The sequence below is a fragment of the Ascaphus truei genome, chromosome 4, assembly GCF_040206685.1.
Source record: "Ascaphus truei isolate aAscTru1 chromosome 4, aAscTru1.hap1, whole genome shotgun sequence".
NCBI lineage: Eukaryota > Metazoa > Chordata > Amphibia > Anura > Ascaphidae > Ascaphus > Ascaphus truei.
Window position 1 is genome coordinate 380,752,462 of NC_134486.1, and position 17,408 is coordinate 380,769,869.

Sequence of the window (17,408 nt, forward strand, 5' to 3'; positions counted from 1 at the left end):
GATCTGTCTATTGCAGGATAATTGCCGAACTATGCTGGATATTGTTGACCTTTACACTGCTGTATGAAGATACATCTGGTTTTCGTATTATGAGAAATAAAGCACATTTGTGTTGAAACACTTTCTCTCTTTCTATCCTCTCCCCACCCCTTTGCCCCCCATGTGACGTAGGGGTATGTTGTTAAGGGGAAGGTATTAGGAGTTGCCGATCCGTTTATCTCACACCACCACACTGTGACACATCCTCGCAGGGACAGCATATATTGGTTTGCATGGACTTGTTTATCTTTCTCTCCCATCAATGTCTGTAGTTACTAACATCCAGAGCTAGTTCATGCGGGGTCTGCTCAGATCTCATCATCAGTACCATCTGAAGTTTGTGAGTGCAAATATGTGTACTGCCATTTATGTCAGCAGTTGGGTCACTATACCGAGCTGCACCACTGTGTACTAGCCTTTAATATGCCTATACAGTTAGGTCCGGAAGTAATTGGACACTGACACAATTTTCATCATTTTGGCTCTGTATGCCACCACAATGGATTTGAAATCAAACAACCTAGATCCAATAGAAGTGCAGACTTTCAGCTTTAATTCAAGGGGTTGAACAAAAAAAATTGTATGAAACGTTTAGGAATTGCAACCATTTTCATACACAGTCCCCTTATTTCAGGGGCTCAAATGTAATTGGACAAATTAACACAATCATAAATAAAATGTTCATTTTTAATACTTTGTCAAGAATCATTTGCAGGCAATGACTGTTTGAAGTCTGGAACGCATGGACATCACCAAACACTGGGTTTCCTCCTTTGTAATGCTTTGACAGGCCTTTACTGCAGCTGTCTTCAGTTGTTGTTTGGTCGTGGGCCATTCTGACTTAAGTTTTGTCTTCAGCAAGTGAAATGCTGGCATCAGGACTCTATTTTGTGTTGGACTGAATTTTACCATTTACCTTAATACGGTTGGCGCAACTATTCTTTTTTCCTTTATCTGCTTTCGCAGTATGTTTTGTGTCATTGTCCTTCTGTAAAGTGAAGCGCCGTCCAATCAACTTGGCTGAATTTGGCTTAATCTGGGCAGACAATATATCCCTATATACAGTACTTCAGAATTCATCCGGCTGCTTCTGTCTTCTGTCACATCATCAATAAACACTAGTGGCCCAGTGCCATTGTAAGCCTTGCATGCCCATGCATCACACTGCCTCCAACATGTTTTACAGATGATGTGGTATGCTTCAGATCATGAGCCGTTCCAAACCTTCTCCATACTTTTTTCTTCCCATCATTCTGGTACAGGTTGATCTTAGTTTTATCTGTCCAAAGAATGCTGTTCCAGAACTGGGCTGGCTTTTTTAGATATTGTTTGGCAAAGTCTGATCTGGCCTTTCTATTCTTGAGACTTATGAATGGTTTTCACCTTGTGGTGAACTGTCTGTATTTGCTCTCGTGAAATCTTCTCTTTATGGTAGACTAGTATAATGATATGCCTACCTCCTGGGGAGTGTTCTTCACTTGGCTGGATGTTGTAAAGGGGATTTTCTTTACCATGGAAATGATCCTACAATCATCCACCACTGTTGTCTTCCGTGGATGTCCAGGCCTTTTTCTTTTGCAGAGCTCCCCAGTGTGTTCTTTTTTTCTCAGAATGTACCAATCTGTTGATTTGGCCACTCCTAATGTTCCTGCTATCTCTCTGATGGATTTTCTTTTTTTTTGCGGCCTAAGGATCCCCTGTTTAACTTGCATTGAGAGCTCCTTTGAGCGCATGTTGTGGGTTAACAGCAATAGCTTCCAATTGCGAATGCCACACCTGGAATCAACTCCAGACCTTTTACCTGCTTTATTGATATGAAATAACGAAGGAATAGCCCACAACTGTCCATGAAATAGCTTTTGAGTCAATTGTCAAATTACTTTTGGTCTCTTGAAAAAGAGGGGCTACATATTAAAGAGATGTAATTCCTAAACCCTTCCTCCAATTTGGATGTGAATACCCTCAACTTAAAGCTGATAGACTGCACATTAATCCATATTCATTATTTAACTGTAACTTAAATTTATTTTGCTACACAGCCGAAATAACAAAACTTGTATCAGTGTCCAATTATTTCCGGACCTAACTGTATATGCTATGTGTGTGGCGTTACAGGAGTTCACTACAATTAGTTTACTCTGTATTCACATTCCTTTTGGTACCATGCGTACCAGTGTGGGGTGTCTATTTCGACTAATACATCAGGATATGCTCTTACATCTGATTAACCCTATTGTTGTTTAAGTTCTGTATTGTTGGAACATACAGTATAAGTATGACTGCTGGTCATTAATTACTAACATCTGGGGGTTTGAGTGCATACGCATGGGCTCTCTTGAATTTATTATCATACACTCCTAACGCACTGCTTTGAGTATATTCATTCATAGGCATGCTATTCGTGGACTTCGTGACCATAGTAGAAGTATCCGTCATCAATGATTTATTAGGTTAATGGGACCTGTGCTTCTATTTTATTTCAGCTCGTCATGCTGATTAATTTGTCCTTACAAGGACAAAGCACAATGTACAACTATTTGTGTGCCATCTCTCCTTACTACTGTTTAGTCATTTGCCCTTTTGCACCTGTCTGTATTCATGACCTTTGGTCATATTAGGTAGTGCGGGTTCATTCATTATTTGCGGCAACAAACCTAAAAAGAAAGGTCCCCTGTCTTTTGCTCATCTGCAAGCAGCAGACATACATGCAGGCATCTAGCATAATTGTTCCCCTCCATTCACTCATTCCAAGACTGCTAATTAGACAAGGCAGAAGTGATCATAATTCTGCCCAATTGCCCAAGAAAATTGTGGTTTCGACAAGTCATATGCATTGCAAAGGAACCTCTGTTCAGCATTCAAGTACAAAAAGGCCGACTGAGTCAGGGGCCGATATTGCACCAAAATACTCAAAATTGGGATCTTCGGTCCTCGAGATTGAGTGGTAATTGCTCAGAAATAAAAGTCTCTCTGAGTCCGTTATCACAACTTTAATGACTGCAACAATGCACTCAACTTCAAAAGTATATCATGGTTTGTATATCATGGTTATGGTTTGCTCTAATGGTTTTTTGCCACAAATTTGGAACAAATTTTGAAGAGTCTAACCAAGGTATTATTTTAAAGTTTTTTTCAGACTGAATTAGACAAAGGACTTAGGGGGCTATGCACAAAGCAGTGATAAGTGTTTTTAAGTGAGATAAATGCTTTATGGCGCAATTTATGGCGCAATTATTTTAGCAATTAGCAATTACTGTGTTTTGATGATGAAAAGCCTTTTAAGCACAATACTGCAGTGTTATCACTGCTTTGTGAATCGTGCTGCATGCAATATTGAGAAATAAAGGCATTTATCTCACTTAAAAACACTTATCACTGCTTTGTGCATAACCCCCTTAGTCTAAGTTCTTTAAAATTTCAAGTCGCAGCACCGTCTATTCATTTGGAAAGATGTTTGGCTACAGATACAATTGTTATTAGGTTCCTTTGGGTTGTAAACCATTTAAGGCCACAGGAAAAAAATCTCCCATAGGTCTCTATTCCTCAAGTGTCTCATTAATCCTCCTTTTAAACCACTTCTTCAAATTAATTTGATAATGTTAACACTAACAATAGCATTCCTAGTGGCAATAGGATTTGGAGAACTACGTGCATTATCATCATAGCATCCTTTTTTGGATATACATTAGGATTAAATGAATGTATTTATATTGATGTATCTTTCATCTGGTGGGAAAACCTAAAACTGTCTGCAGGTACAGTGGGAAGAGGGGCTACTTATAGGAAGTACTACCTGCAGGAATTTCTTTCTGTCCTATCCTGGCCAGAGGCGGAGATAAACCCAAGTGTGCACACTGTCATGGAAAACTTCAAGGAACAGAAAATTACAGTAAGTAGGAAAACAATTTTACTTTTATACAATATATGCAATATATACAAATAACTTGCGTATACTGGTCTGTGTGGTTGATTTCAAGTGCTGGTGAAATGATTACACAATATGTCTGTTTTTTCAGACAAAAGGTAACACATTGTGTGCTCATTTGCATGTCATTTCCCAGAATCCCTTGCTGCAGTGGAAGCACTGTATGCGGGGGATAATGGTGAAAGTCAGGGTTGCATACCTGCCTAAGACATGTGAATGTGCTCACAAGGGATCTTTTTATTTGCTATTTGCAATACGGTGGAGGTTTCTTGTTGCCTTTTTCACCCACCATAACTTAAAACACACACATACATATATATATATATATATATAAAATAATATAAAATTAAAAAAATTAAAAAAAATTAAAAAAAGAAGAGTCAGGGGTGAGAAACAAAAATTACATATGTCTAGAAAACCCAAGGAGAGACCAATAGGACCAATAACCAAGGCTATCTGAGCCTCTAAGGTCAATGAGTAGGATCACTCCCAGTGTAAACAAGTTAGATCCACAACACCTCACTATCTGGTATCACGTGGTGGGTCTCCTGAGACACTTAGAACAATATGATTAATACAAACAAGATGATCAATCTCCACTCTGGATTCAGTTACCACACGTTTCTCACTTTGTTACCTGGTTCATTTATTATTGTTATTAAAAATGCCGGTAGATATTTTACAGTTGCATAATACATGCAGTGCTGGAGCAGGGTTCACATCGGCCATCGACCATCAACCTGCACACCATGACGAGTGCCCCTCTTGTTTCCCAGGCACTCAATCAAGACCTTTGGGAAACTGGGAACCGAGTCCACTCGATCCGCTGGACACCCCTTTTAGGTGCTCCTGTTACCAGTCATATCCCAAAGGCAAGAGAGCCAAGTTAGTCAGTGACTAAACTTGGCTCTCCAAATTTGTTTGCTCCCCTTTTTTCCTTCCCTACCCCTTCCCTCTCACCTGACGAGATCGTTTCGGAACCCTGGAAAGAAGAGTTTAAGGTAAAGAAAATTTGCACAACACAGATCCCATTACAACAGTAAGAGATAGCTACCCAATTGAATTGGTGACAACTATAATTTCCCATAATGTTAAGAGACTAAACAGCCCTGGGAAAAGACGGGTGGCAATAGTCGAATATATTAGGAGGCAGGCCGACATAGTTAATTCAAGAAAACACATTTTAGTGACAAGTTCTCCAAAATATTTAGACAAGCACTACAGACAATTCTATTTATCTTCCACATTCAAAAAGAAGCAGGGAGTTGCAATACTCTGTCATAACATATGTCCATTCAAATTAGATTCTGTAAAAAAAGACATAGGGAAGATTTTTAATACTCAAGGGTTCGATTGACAGCCACATTTTAACCTTAGCATCCATATATGCCCCTTGTGATTACGACCCATCCTTTTTCACCTCAGTCTTTAGATACCTAAACAAAGTAGTGAAAGGACAGCTGATAGTAACAGGTGACTTCAATACGGTCTTGAATCCCAAACTTGACAGATCTGCCCCCCTGCGAGTGCATAGCAAAGACAATCCAACCACCTTGAGGTTAGGTTTGTAAAAAAATAATCTTGTAGATATATGGAGGGAGCTCCACCCCTTCGATAGGAATTATACCTTCTTTTCACACCCCCATTCAACCTATAGCAGAATTGATTACTTCCTTGTATCAAGCAGACTGGTCCCGAAGATCTCCCATACGGGGATCCATGATATTTCATGGTCAGATCACACACCAATAGAGCTATGGTGCACCTAATTAAGCCTGGACAGACCGGGAGCAAATTGAAAACTTAATGAATCTCTATTGAAAATCCTGGAAATCGATCAGCTAATACATAGTGAAATAGACCAATATTTTAGATTAAACAAAGGGACAGTAGACTCTCATTCGTCTCTTTGGGAGGCACACAAGGCCATCTTAAGAGGAGCTTTGATCACTATTGCAGCCAAAAGAAAGAGAGAAATAAATGCGAAAATCCTGCTGCTATAGACCAAATGGAATGACTTATTAAAAAAACATAAACAAGACAATAGTCCAAACCCTTAAATAAATCAAAGACATTGAAATGGAATTGAACTTACTCTTAACCTCTTGGGCGGATAATTATCTTAATTGGTAAAGAAGGCAATTTTTCGAGAAAGTGAACAGGCCAGATACCATGCTAGCAAATAAATTAAGGAATCAACTCCCAAATTATAACATTAAGGCCATTAGACTTAAATCAGGAACCCTCACAGCAAACCCAAAATTGATATTAGAATAATTTTAAAAATATTATGAGGACCTTTATAATGGGGAGAAAGTGGCATATAACCCTAATACGAAAAGAGCGCTGCAGGATTTCATACTGTAGCAAGTTCAAAACTACCAAGATTGAATGATTGGGATAAGGAGATTCTGGGAAAGGACTTGACCAAGGAAGAAATCACTCAAGTGGCCAAAAACCTGAAATGATCTAAACCCCTGGGCCCAGACTTTTTTTGTGTCAATACTATAAAAAATAAATTAAGTTACAAGCCCCATAACTGCTCTGAATGTTCAATGCGGTACTGGCAGGAGCCTCTTTCCCAGAACACTTGCTCCAGGCATCTATATCACTAATCTATAAACAAGGAAAAGATCCCCTTGATTGTAATAGCTATAGGCCAATCTCTCTTATAAATACAGATGTCAAAATCTACTCTAAATTAATTGCCAACAGATTAAGTCATATCCTACCAAGACTAATACACCCAGATCAAGTCGGTTTTATAAAGGATCGACAGGTAGCTGACAATACCCGACGAATCATTGATTGGATAGAAATAGCCAATTCAAAACAAGTACAGGTTATGGTGTTGTCTAGATGCAGAAAAGGCCTTTGATAGGATTGACTTGTCATATTTAAAAGAGATAGCAATACAGACCGGCGCCTTAATGTCCAAAACTGAAATGAGTCCAAAGATGTACTGCAGTGTCCAAAACGCTGATCCGGTAGAAGGACTGCAAACTCCACAACAGCACACGTGGTATTATGCAAGGGAGATAAAGAGAAAGATCATAGCGTGACACTGCAATCTAAAAACATATAACTCATACATACAAGACATACATGACTAACAACACTGACAGAGAGGCTGACAATAAAACAGAGATTTATTTAGACAATAACTAAAAACGGATAGAGCTATGGAGCAGGTCTAGGATCCAGTGTGTAAAACTGGAATCCTACATACAGCAATCCAGAAAGGTTCAAGCGGTATGTGAGATATGCAGTTCTTTTTCAGCTTCTCCTGGGCGCGTGGTGCTGCTGTAATGGCCACCGGCGCTTCCTCCGGTTACTCTCGGGCTCGGCGTCCGTGCAGGCCAAACCTTGCGAGATTTTTCGTCAAAAGTGACGTCACTCGCCAGGTGGAGCTACTCGCCGCCGCTTACTCCTGTCTGCACGTCTACACCATTCGCAAGAGCTGTAAATGGATGCTGTGATCTGCTCCTTTGCTGCTCTCTATCCAAATGATCTCTAGAACACCCAACGCGTTTCGTGCGCATGCGCACTTCTTCAGGGGCTAATTAGCACAGTCCATGGTTGCCTTTTGTAGTGGCAGGTGAAACCCAATTGGTGGAAATAAATTGTCTTTACACATTCATCTTGGGCTATTATAATTGGTTGATTGACCTGTCAATCATGGCTGTGCTAAACTATGGCAGCCTAACATACATAAACAACATTTACACAACATTTAACAAAAATCCTACATACATAAAACTGATCATGCATATTATCCTAACATACAAAGTGTGAAATTAGTATAAATAACTCCAGATAGTTACTTATCCTCCATTCATGTTGAAAAGCTTGCACCGGAAACTACATACTTTTAAAATCTAAGATGCAGTTAAGGGTGTCTTATAACTAAAACGAATATTAAAAATACTTTATTAAATTATTAATAACTATTAAAAAATCCAAATTGTTAAAAATGCATATTAGGTGTATGGACCATTAAAAAATAAATTTTAAATTTTTAAAATATTTAAAATAAGTAATAGACACTCTCAAACTTCAAGGTTAATGAAAACTTTAAATAAATACTCATAAGTTAAAACTCTTGATGTTCTTATGAATGTATATAAAACTGTTATTTAAGAAAGACACCTAGGTCAAAGTCTATGTTTAGTCCATTTGGGGACAGGGTTTTCAGCTCGTAGATCTGTTGTAGCTGATCTCCCCCTCTCCAATGCGCTTGTGTGTAGGCTGCCATAGTTTAGCACAGCCATGATTGACAGGTCAATCAACCAATTATAATAGCCCAAGATGAATGTGTAAAGACAATTTATTTCCACCAATTGGGTTTCACCTGCCACTACAAAAGGCAACCATGGACTGTGCTAATTACCCCTGAAGAAGTGCGCATGCGCACGAAACGCGTTGGGTGTTCTAGAGATCATTTGGATAGAGAGCAGCAAAGGAGCAGATCACAGCATCCATTTACAGCTCTTGCGAATGGTGTAGACGTGCAGACAGGAGTAAGCGGCGGCGAGTAGCTCCACCTAGCGAGTGACGTCACTTTTGACGAAAAATCTCGCAAGGTTTGGCCTGCACGGATGCCGAGCCCGAGAGTAACCGGAGGAAGCGCCGGTGGCCATTACAGCAGCACCACGCGCCCAGGAGAAGCTGAAAAAGAACTGCATATCTCACATACCGCTTGAACCTTTCTGGATTGCTGTAAGTAGGATTCCAGTTTTACACACTGGATCCTAGACCTGCTCCATAGCTCTATCCGTTTTTAGTTATTGTCTAAATAAATCTCTGTTTTATTGTCAGCCTCTCTGTCAGTGTTGTTAGTCATGTATGTCTTGTATGTATGAGTTATATGTTTTTAGATTGCAGTGTCACGCTATGATCTTTCTCTTTATCTCCCTTGCATAATACCATGTGTGCTGTTGTGGAGTTTGCAGTCCTTCTACCGGATCAGCGTTTTGGACACTGCAGTACATCTTTGGACTCATTTCAGTTTTGGACATTAAGGCGCCGGTCTGTATTGCTATCTCTGTGTTTTCTCTAACTGTGTTTGGGTTAGGTTTTCCTGGCAGCCGTCCTGTAGTTAGTCACTTGTCACATTGTGTTTGCATTGTGTATATACACTCTATGGTTATTGTTAGCGCTATATACACCAATCTTTTTTCTTAGTCACACATTCCCCACACAGGTGTAGCAGCTTCAATACTTAATCACTATTGTATAAGTCACTGTAGATACTTATCACATATTAAACATGAGCACCTTATTTCTATCACGTACACGGAGGAATATCAATGTAGATCTTATCTTTAATGATCCTCATACTATCCTTGCAGTGGAACCAAAAGTGGCTGGATTTCAGCCAATTTTGGAACAACTGGAAAAAACTCTAGTTGCAGAAAGTAGGCAATGGTGGGAGGTTACAACCCTCAGTAAATACTTAGAGAACCACCGAATTCCACGTGGACTGAGAGTCCAAAAAGTACCAACTGTAGATACACAGAATGTATTATTCATGAAAGAGTGGAATGACACTCTAGACCAGTGTTCTTTTTCATTGATGAAAATGCTTATACATCAGCGTAAAAAATCACTGATACAGTTAGATAATGAAATCGAAGAACTAAAAATAAAACTCAACCCGTATCTAGATAATAGAGAGCTTCTGGATATGGAACCCACTGTTAAAAAACGATTGGATCAGATTGAACTAGAAATAGTGGGCACCAAACAGAGTAAGTTCTTTAGAGATAAAAATGATTATGATACGGGTCGTCAGAGGACCTGGAATAGAAAAACCAAGGATGAATTAATTAAACAACAGGAACAGCGAACCAGTAATTCGCATATGGGGACTAAGCGAAGTAGGAGTGAGAAGAGCAATCAGACTTCTAACAGTAATAATAACAGGTCAAGGATGCCACATCAATTGCCTCTTATACCCATTCCAGTGCCCATCCCAGTGCCCATCCCCCAACCACAAAGGGTATTGCCCCAACATGATACGAGTCAGTATCTTAAACAAAAAAGAGCTAAAGAACTATATGACGCACAGATGGCAACAGCATCCAATATTGAAGTAAGTCTGTCTAATAATAAATACCATGTGCTATCAGAAATTGAGTCGGAGAGCGAACCCGATAGTGCGTCATATACTCCTTTACCCACTCCGGGGGTCAAAGCCACCTTTTCTTTTTTAGAGTGGAGGAAGGAAAGGGAGCACATTTTTCCCCAGGTAGAAATAAAGAAAACCAGTCTAGAAATACAGCCACCCATGAATTACAAAAAAAAAAAAAAATGCACCAGAGGGAGAAGAGGAGGTATTAATAGAAATAGGTTAATTAAGAGTCAGACATATAAAAACATTTTTAACCTTAGTAGACACATCCTGACCCCAGTAGAAAGACGTGTGTTAGGAAAAGGGCTCACATTTGCTCCAATATGTGGCCCCAACAGTTTTAATATCCACATTGATGTTCATAAGTTTGCACGGAAACTAGCTTTAAAAAAATATTTTTTAAAAGATGCAGTTAATAGTCAACTAAACCAGGAGTCACAGAAACCACATAGTAAGTTTAAGGTTAAGTCCACCTTTTATCCTAAATTTGCCCAAGGACATCTGGTCAACTCCTTCGTGGAGATAGTAACCAGGGAATTGGATGAGTCAAGTAGGACATATAAGATTCGCCGAGATAATTTCAACACTAATGAAAAATTGGCCCTACAACAACTGGAGGATAATAAGAGGATAGTTATAAAACCTGCTGATAAAGGGGGGGGGTATAGTGGTCATGGACATTGAATATTATCTCCAGGAGTCCATGTGACTACTTGGCGACATGGACACATACCTCCCCCTTTCAAGCAATCCCCTCAAACAGTTTGAAATCCAGCTGACGACTTTGCTTAATAGTGGTCTCAAGGAAGGGGCTTTAATACAGCAAGAATTAGAGTTTTTTTGGATGTTAAATGTGCACGCACTCCTATTTTCTATTTTATCCCAAAAATACACAAGAGCACCACACAACCTCCTGGCAGACCTATCATATCAGGTATTGGATCACTGACTTCAAATTTATCTTCATTTATAGATCATCACCTTCAACCTTTGGTACATCAGGTCCGGTCCTACCTGCGTGATACAACACATGTCCTCCAGATACTTAAAGATCTGCAGTGGAAGCCTGAATACATGTGGGTGACAGCGGATGTCACCTCACTGTATACCACCATCAATCATGACAAAGGATGTCAGGCCATATCACGCAGGTTAGAACTGGACGACACTACATCACCAGCACTCAAAAAATTTTTAGTTGATAGTATAAATTTTATTTTAACACACAATTATTTTCAGTTTGATTCACAATTTTATTTGCAGACCTGTGGAACGGCAATGGGCACAAGGTTTGCCCCAAGTTATGCGAACTTATTTATGGACAGTTGGGAGATAGATTATATTTGGAACAACTGTCCATTTGGGGCACACCTTGTGCTCTGGCGCCGTTTCATAGATGATATCATTTTTGTATGGTCAGGTAGCCAGGAACAATTAGAGTTGTTCTTTGAATATCTTAACTCCAACGATAGGGATCTAAAGTTTACTTTTAATTATAATAAGGAGCATATAGAATTTTTGGATCTCAGCATATACATCTCGGATAACCAAATAGAAACAAAAACTTATTTCAAGCCAGTGCAGGCCAATAATTACCTTAGGGCAGACAGCCAGCACAATCCAAGTTGGATCCGGAATATCCCTAGGGGTCACCTCACCCGCCTGAAGCGCAACTGTTCCAATTCTGGGATGTATGCGCTCCAGGCGGTTGAGCTGAAGGACAAATTTATAGATAGAGGGTATCCGGATGAACTTCTTGAGGAAGCGTCTGTACAGGTAGATAAAATTGAACGTAACACACTGTTAGAATATAAAAATAAAAAACCATTGGAACCTACCAATGAAGTGGCCTTCGTCACCCAGTACAATGAGATGGCGCCAAGAATTAGATCTATTTTTAATAAACATTGGCCGTTGCTCCTGTGTGATGATGTACTATCTAAATGCCTCCCAGAGAAACCCAAAATAATTTTTACAAAAGCAGCAAATTTAAAAACACGTCTAGCTCCTAGTTGCCCTCTTGACAATACTAAAGTAATGAAAGCTAGTAAAAATAAGGGCTTTTTTACATGTGCGAACTGTACAGCTTGTACTTTCAGCAACAACATGAAAACATTTAAATCTAATGTAACAGATAAAATTTACAATATAAAAACATTTATCAACTGCCACTCCACCTTTGTGATTTATTTATTACAGTGCCCGTGTGGCTTACAATACGTGGGCAGGACTGGCAGGTGCTATCAAAGAAGAATATATGAGCACATCTATAATATTAGACGAGGTTTAGCCACACACAGTGTTTCGCACCATTTCAGCGTGCATCATAACAAAAGTCCTGTTGGGCTGAAATGTCAGGCAATAGAAAGCACACAAGCGCATTGGAGAGGGGGAGATCAGCTACAACAGATCAGTAGGCGTGAAGCCTACTGGATCTACGAGCTGAAAACCCTGTCCCCAAATGGACTAAACATAGACTTTGACCTAGGTGTCTTTCTTAAATAACAGTTTTATATACATTCATAAGAACATCAAGGGTTTTAACTTATGAGTATTTATTTAAAGTTTTCATTTACCTTGAAGTTTGAGAGTGTCTATTACTTATTTTAAATATTTTAAAAATTTAAAATTTATTTTTTAATGGTCCATACACCTAATATGCATTTTTAACAATTTGGATTTTTTAATAGTTATTAATAATTTAATAAAGTATTTTTAATATTCGTTTTAGTTATAAGACACCCTTAACTGCATCTTAGATTTTAAAAGTATGTAGTTTCCGGTGCAAGCTTTTCAACATGAATGGAGGATAAGTAACTATCTGGAGTTATTTATACTAATTTCACACTTTGTATGTTAGGATAATATGCATGATCAGTTTTATGTATGTAGGATTTTTGTTAAATGTTGTGTAAATGTTGTTTATGTATGTTAGGCTGCCATAGTTTAGCACAGCCATGATTGACAGGTCAATCAACCAATTATAATAGCCCAAGATGAATGTGTAAAGACAATTTATTTCCACCAATTGGGTTTCACCTGCCACTACAAAAGGCAACCATGGACTGTGCTAATTAGCCCCTGAAGAAGTGCGCATGCGCACGAAACGCGTTGGGTGTTCTAGAGATCATTTGGATAGAGAGCAGCAAAGGAGCAGATCACAGCATCCATTTACAGCTCTTGCGAATGGTGTAGACGTGCAGACAGGAGTAAGCGGCGGCGAGTAGCTCCACCTAGCGAGTGACGTCACTTCTGAGGAAAAATCTCGCAAGGTTTGGCCTGCAGGGACGCCGAGCCCGAGAGTAACCGGAGGAAGCGCCGGCGGCCATTACAGCAGCACCACGCGCCCAGGAGAAGCTGAAAAAGAACTGCATATCTCACATACCGCTTGAACCTTTCTGGATTGCTGTAAGAAGGATTCCAGTTTTACACACTGGATCCTAGACCTGCTCCATAGCTCTATCCGTTTTTAGTTATTGTCTAAATAAATCTCTGTTTTATTGTCAGCCTCTCTGTCAGTGTTGTTAGTCATGTATGTCTTGTATGTATGAGTTATATGTTTTTAGATTGCAGTGTCACGCTATGATCTTTCTCTTTATCTCCCTTGCATAATACCACGTGTGCTGTTGTGGAGTTTGCAGTCCTTCTACCGGATCAGTGTTTTGGACACTGCAGTACATCTTTGGACTCGTTTCAGTTTTGGACATTAAGGCGCCGGTCTGTATTGCTATCTCTGTATTTTCTCTAACTGTGTTTGGGTTAGGTTTTCCTGGCAGCCGTCCTGTAGTTAGTCACTTGTCACATTGTGTTTGCATTGTGTATATACACTCTATGGTTATTGTTAGCGCTATATACACCAATCTTTTTTCTTTGTCATATTTAAAAGCTACGCTTGGAGCATTTAGTTTCAGTGAAAAGATAAAAACTGCAATGTTATCCTTATACACAGGCCCAGCAGCTAAGGTCTTACACCAGGGCTTTCCCTCAAACCCTTTAAGATTAAGACTGGCATGAGGCAGGATGCCCCCTTTCGCCTCTTCTCTTTGCCCTTTGCCCAATATATTTAAGCCACTAGCGGCTCAAATCCATTGTAACCCAGATATTTCAGGACTTAAATTCAACAACCAAACACATAAAATTGCTCTATACGTCGGCGATGTCTTCCTGTTTTGGTCCAAGCCACTCACATCGCTACCAAATCTATTCAACTAGTTAGGGAAATGTAACAAAATCTCGAGTTTCAAAATTAACCAATCCAAGTCAGAAGCGCTAAATATAAATTTACCAAAATCAACCACAAAACTAATAGCGCATAATTTAAATTTTAATTGGCAACATAAAGCTCTCAAATATTTGGGGGTCTATATCACCAAACATTATAATTCTATTTACAAGGCAAATTTCCCTAAACTAATCCAGTCCTTAAGGGAGGATATAAGACCTTGGTCCAAATACAATAAATCTTGGATTGGAAAAATATATAGTGAAAAAAATGAACCTCCTCCCACGTATACTATATCTTTTCCAAACCCTGCCGGTGCCACTGAGACTGAAGGAAATACTCTCACTTCAGTTTGTAATCTCCAAGTTTATCTGGGGAGGCAAAAAAGCAAGAGTAAGAAAACAGACCTTTCTGAAACAAAGGCGGACTGGCGGTACCTTGCCTGATATCGTATAAAGCGGCTCAATTATGCCAAATTTCTCAGTGGCAGACTAAACCAGAATTGAAAAGATGGGTAGCATTAGAGAGTGAAGTTTGCTCCCCAATGGAGTTAAACAATCTAATTTGGAGTCTAAAAATAGCGAGGAAAGCAACAAATTCACCGTTATCTTCTATGGCCAATTCATTATCAATCTGGGAGGCATCTAAATTTAAAAGTGGTTTAACTACTACAAATACACTCATGACCCCACTAACCCAACTATGAGTAAATCTATATTTTGCTCCTGGTATGTATAGTGTCAACTTCTCAATTTGGAAAAAAAATAGTATAATTAAACTTAGAGATCTGGAGAGTAATAACAAAATTAAATCATTTGAACAAATTAAATCCGACAAAAATATCCCTCATTTAGAATTCTATAGATAACTCCAGATTAGGGCTTTCTATAACAAACACAATTCCCACCCCCCATTGACACCATTTGAAAAGCTCTGTCTTATAGAGACTGACACACGCAGACTCACATCGCAAATGTATAGGGAAGTAGTTTGTTCTGGCCCTAAAGTAGCCCAAAAATTAGAATATTTGATGAAATGGGAAACAGACTTTGGTGAAGTTTTAGAACTGACTGAATGGACCCAGATCGTTACGGCAGTTGCTAAAAGCTCAATATGCACAACATTAAAGGAGAATGCATATAAGGTACTAATGAGATGGTATCTCACCCCAATTAAATTGTCAAATTTTATACTATGATACTCCCCCATGTGCCCGAGACAATGTGGAGAGTCCGCAGACCTGTTACCCATGCTGTGGTCCTGCCCTCGGATTGTCACCTTATGGGACAAAATTAAAGATTGACTTCAGAGGATTTTAGACCTCACAATTTCCCTAGACCCATGGCTCTCCTAAACAGACAAAGACTGGGCCTAGCCAAAGTAGAACTAAAACTAGCTGCCCATTTTGCAACAGCAACGAGGTGCGATTACGCAGCTTAATGGAAACAAAATTAGATTTCTTCAATTCCCAAAATTCGGAATAGAATTTGGTTTGTATGCCAGATGGAAAAATTGACAAGTTTGGTCAATGACACCAGCGAAATTTTTCTATAAGTCTGGACGCCATGGCTGGCTCAGACAGATATCCCAGGGGTTGAGATGTCTACAATACTGCTTTGATAGTTCTAAATGCATTCTCCTCTGATGACATTGTGAGGAAAATATCACCAAGAGTCTCTGAGACTAATAGAGTCAGGACTAAGCTTGTCCCACACAGTATCTGAGGATAGAACTCTTCAACTCATCTCACAGACAACACATGTAGACAACAGATGAAAGTGAATTAAATCCGGAGAAGTGAACGGACCACCTCCCCCATCTCCCTCCGTCTTCCTCCCCGATCCCTCTCACATTGTATTTTTATTGTTTCTTTTTTCCTTTTTTGTTAATGATGTTAAAAATGGTAATTTCGTATCAACAATGGATGTAAGATTAATTCCTGTCATGTTTTGAAAACCAATAAAAATCTAAGATATAAAAAAAAAGAAAACTTCCTCCTAAATGATATTTTACTTGGGCAGCTCCACCAGATGTAAATAAGTATACAACATTTTAGCATTTTAATGAAAAATTACAAATAGCAGTAGTACAAGACATTACATAGGTTTATTCTTCGGAAATATCAGATTACTATGCTCAATAAATTTACTCTGCATTACTGATATATCATTATGTCATAGATAAACAATAAAAAGTTTACTAATTTACATACTGTACATTAATTCATGCCTACAAAATGTCTAATAATGTTTAAGTAGGAGCTCGTTATAAAGTAATTAGTCTATAATTTCTATGCAGGACAGATTAATGATAGTATTAAAAATCTTTACTTTATGTTTCTGTTGTTATACAATTGTAATGAGGGAATTTACATATTTACACATTCAAAATATCTCTAGCTTTCCAATAGAAAATGATTTTGCTTACAAAGTGAGCAACATAAAAACAGACATAAATTGTCAATTTGATATAATGTTTGTCTCAAAGACCTTTTGAATATCAATAAGAATATCTATAAGAAATAACACTGCAACATTTGGTACATTAGCTTAGACTATATTTTCCAACAAAGACTAATGAAATGATCACCAGTTACTGACAATAATGCTCAATAATGTGTGTGAATTACAGTTTATCTCCATTGTAGCCATTTGAGTCAGTAGATACATATTAATATGTATAGTATATGTTAAAGGTACTTTTTAACTTGAAAGTACATGTAGATCATAAGTTCAATTATTGCCTAACTACGGGAAACTTAAAGCAGCACTGCGCAAACATTTTCAGCTGTGGCCCCCTACCTGGGAGCCGCAGCGTTCGCGTCCTCCCTCCCCCGAAGGCACGGCTTCAAATGACGTTGCGGGTCACATCATGTGAAACCACTGCGTCATTTGATGCGCATTGCCATGGCGACACGTGACATCACACGACCCTGCATTGTCATGGCAACGCGTCGCCGAAGACACGGCGGCCAGTTGGTAAGTGAGGTTACAGAGGCCTGACGCCTCCCCCGGCATTAAATTAAATGCCCGGGTGAAGAGCACGGAGCCTCAGTAACAGCATGCGCCCACGCTGCAAATTCTTCCGCC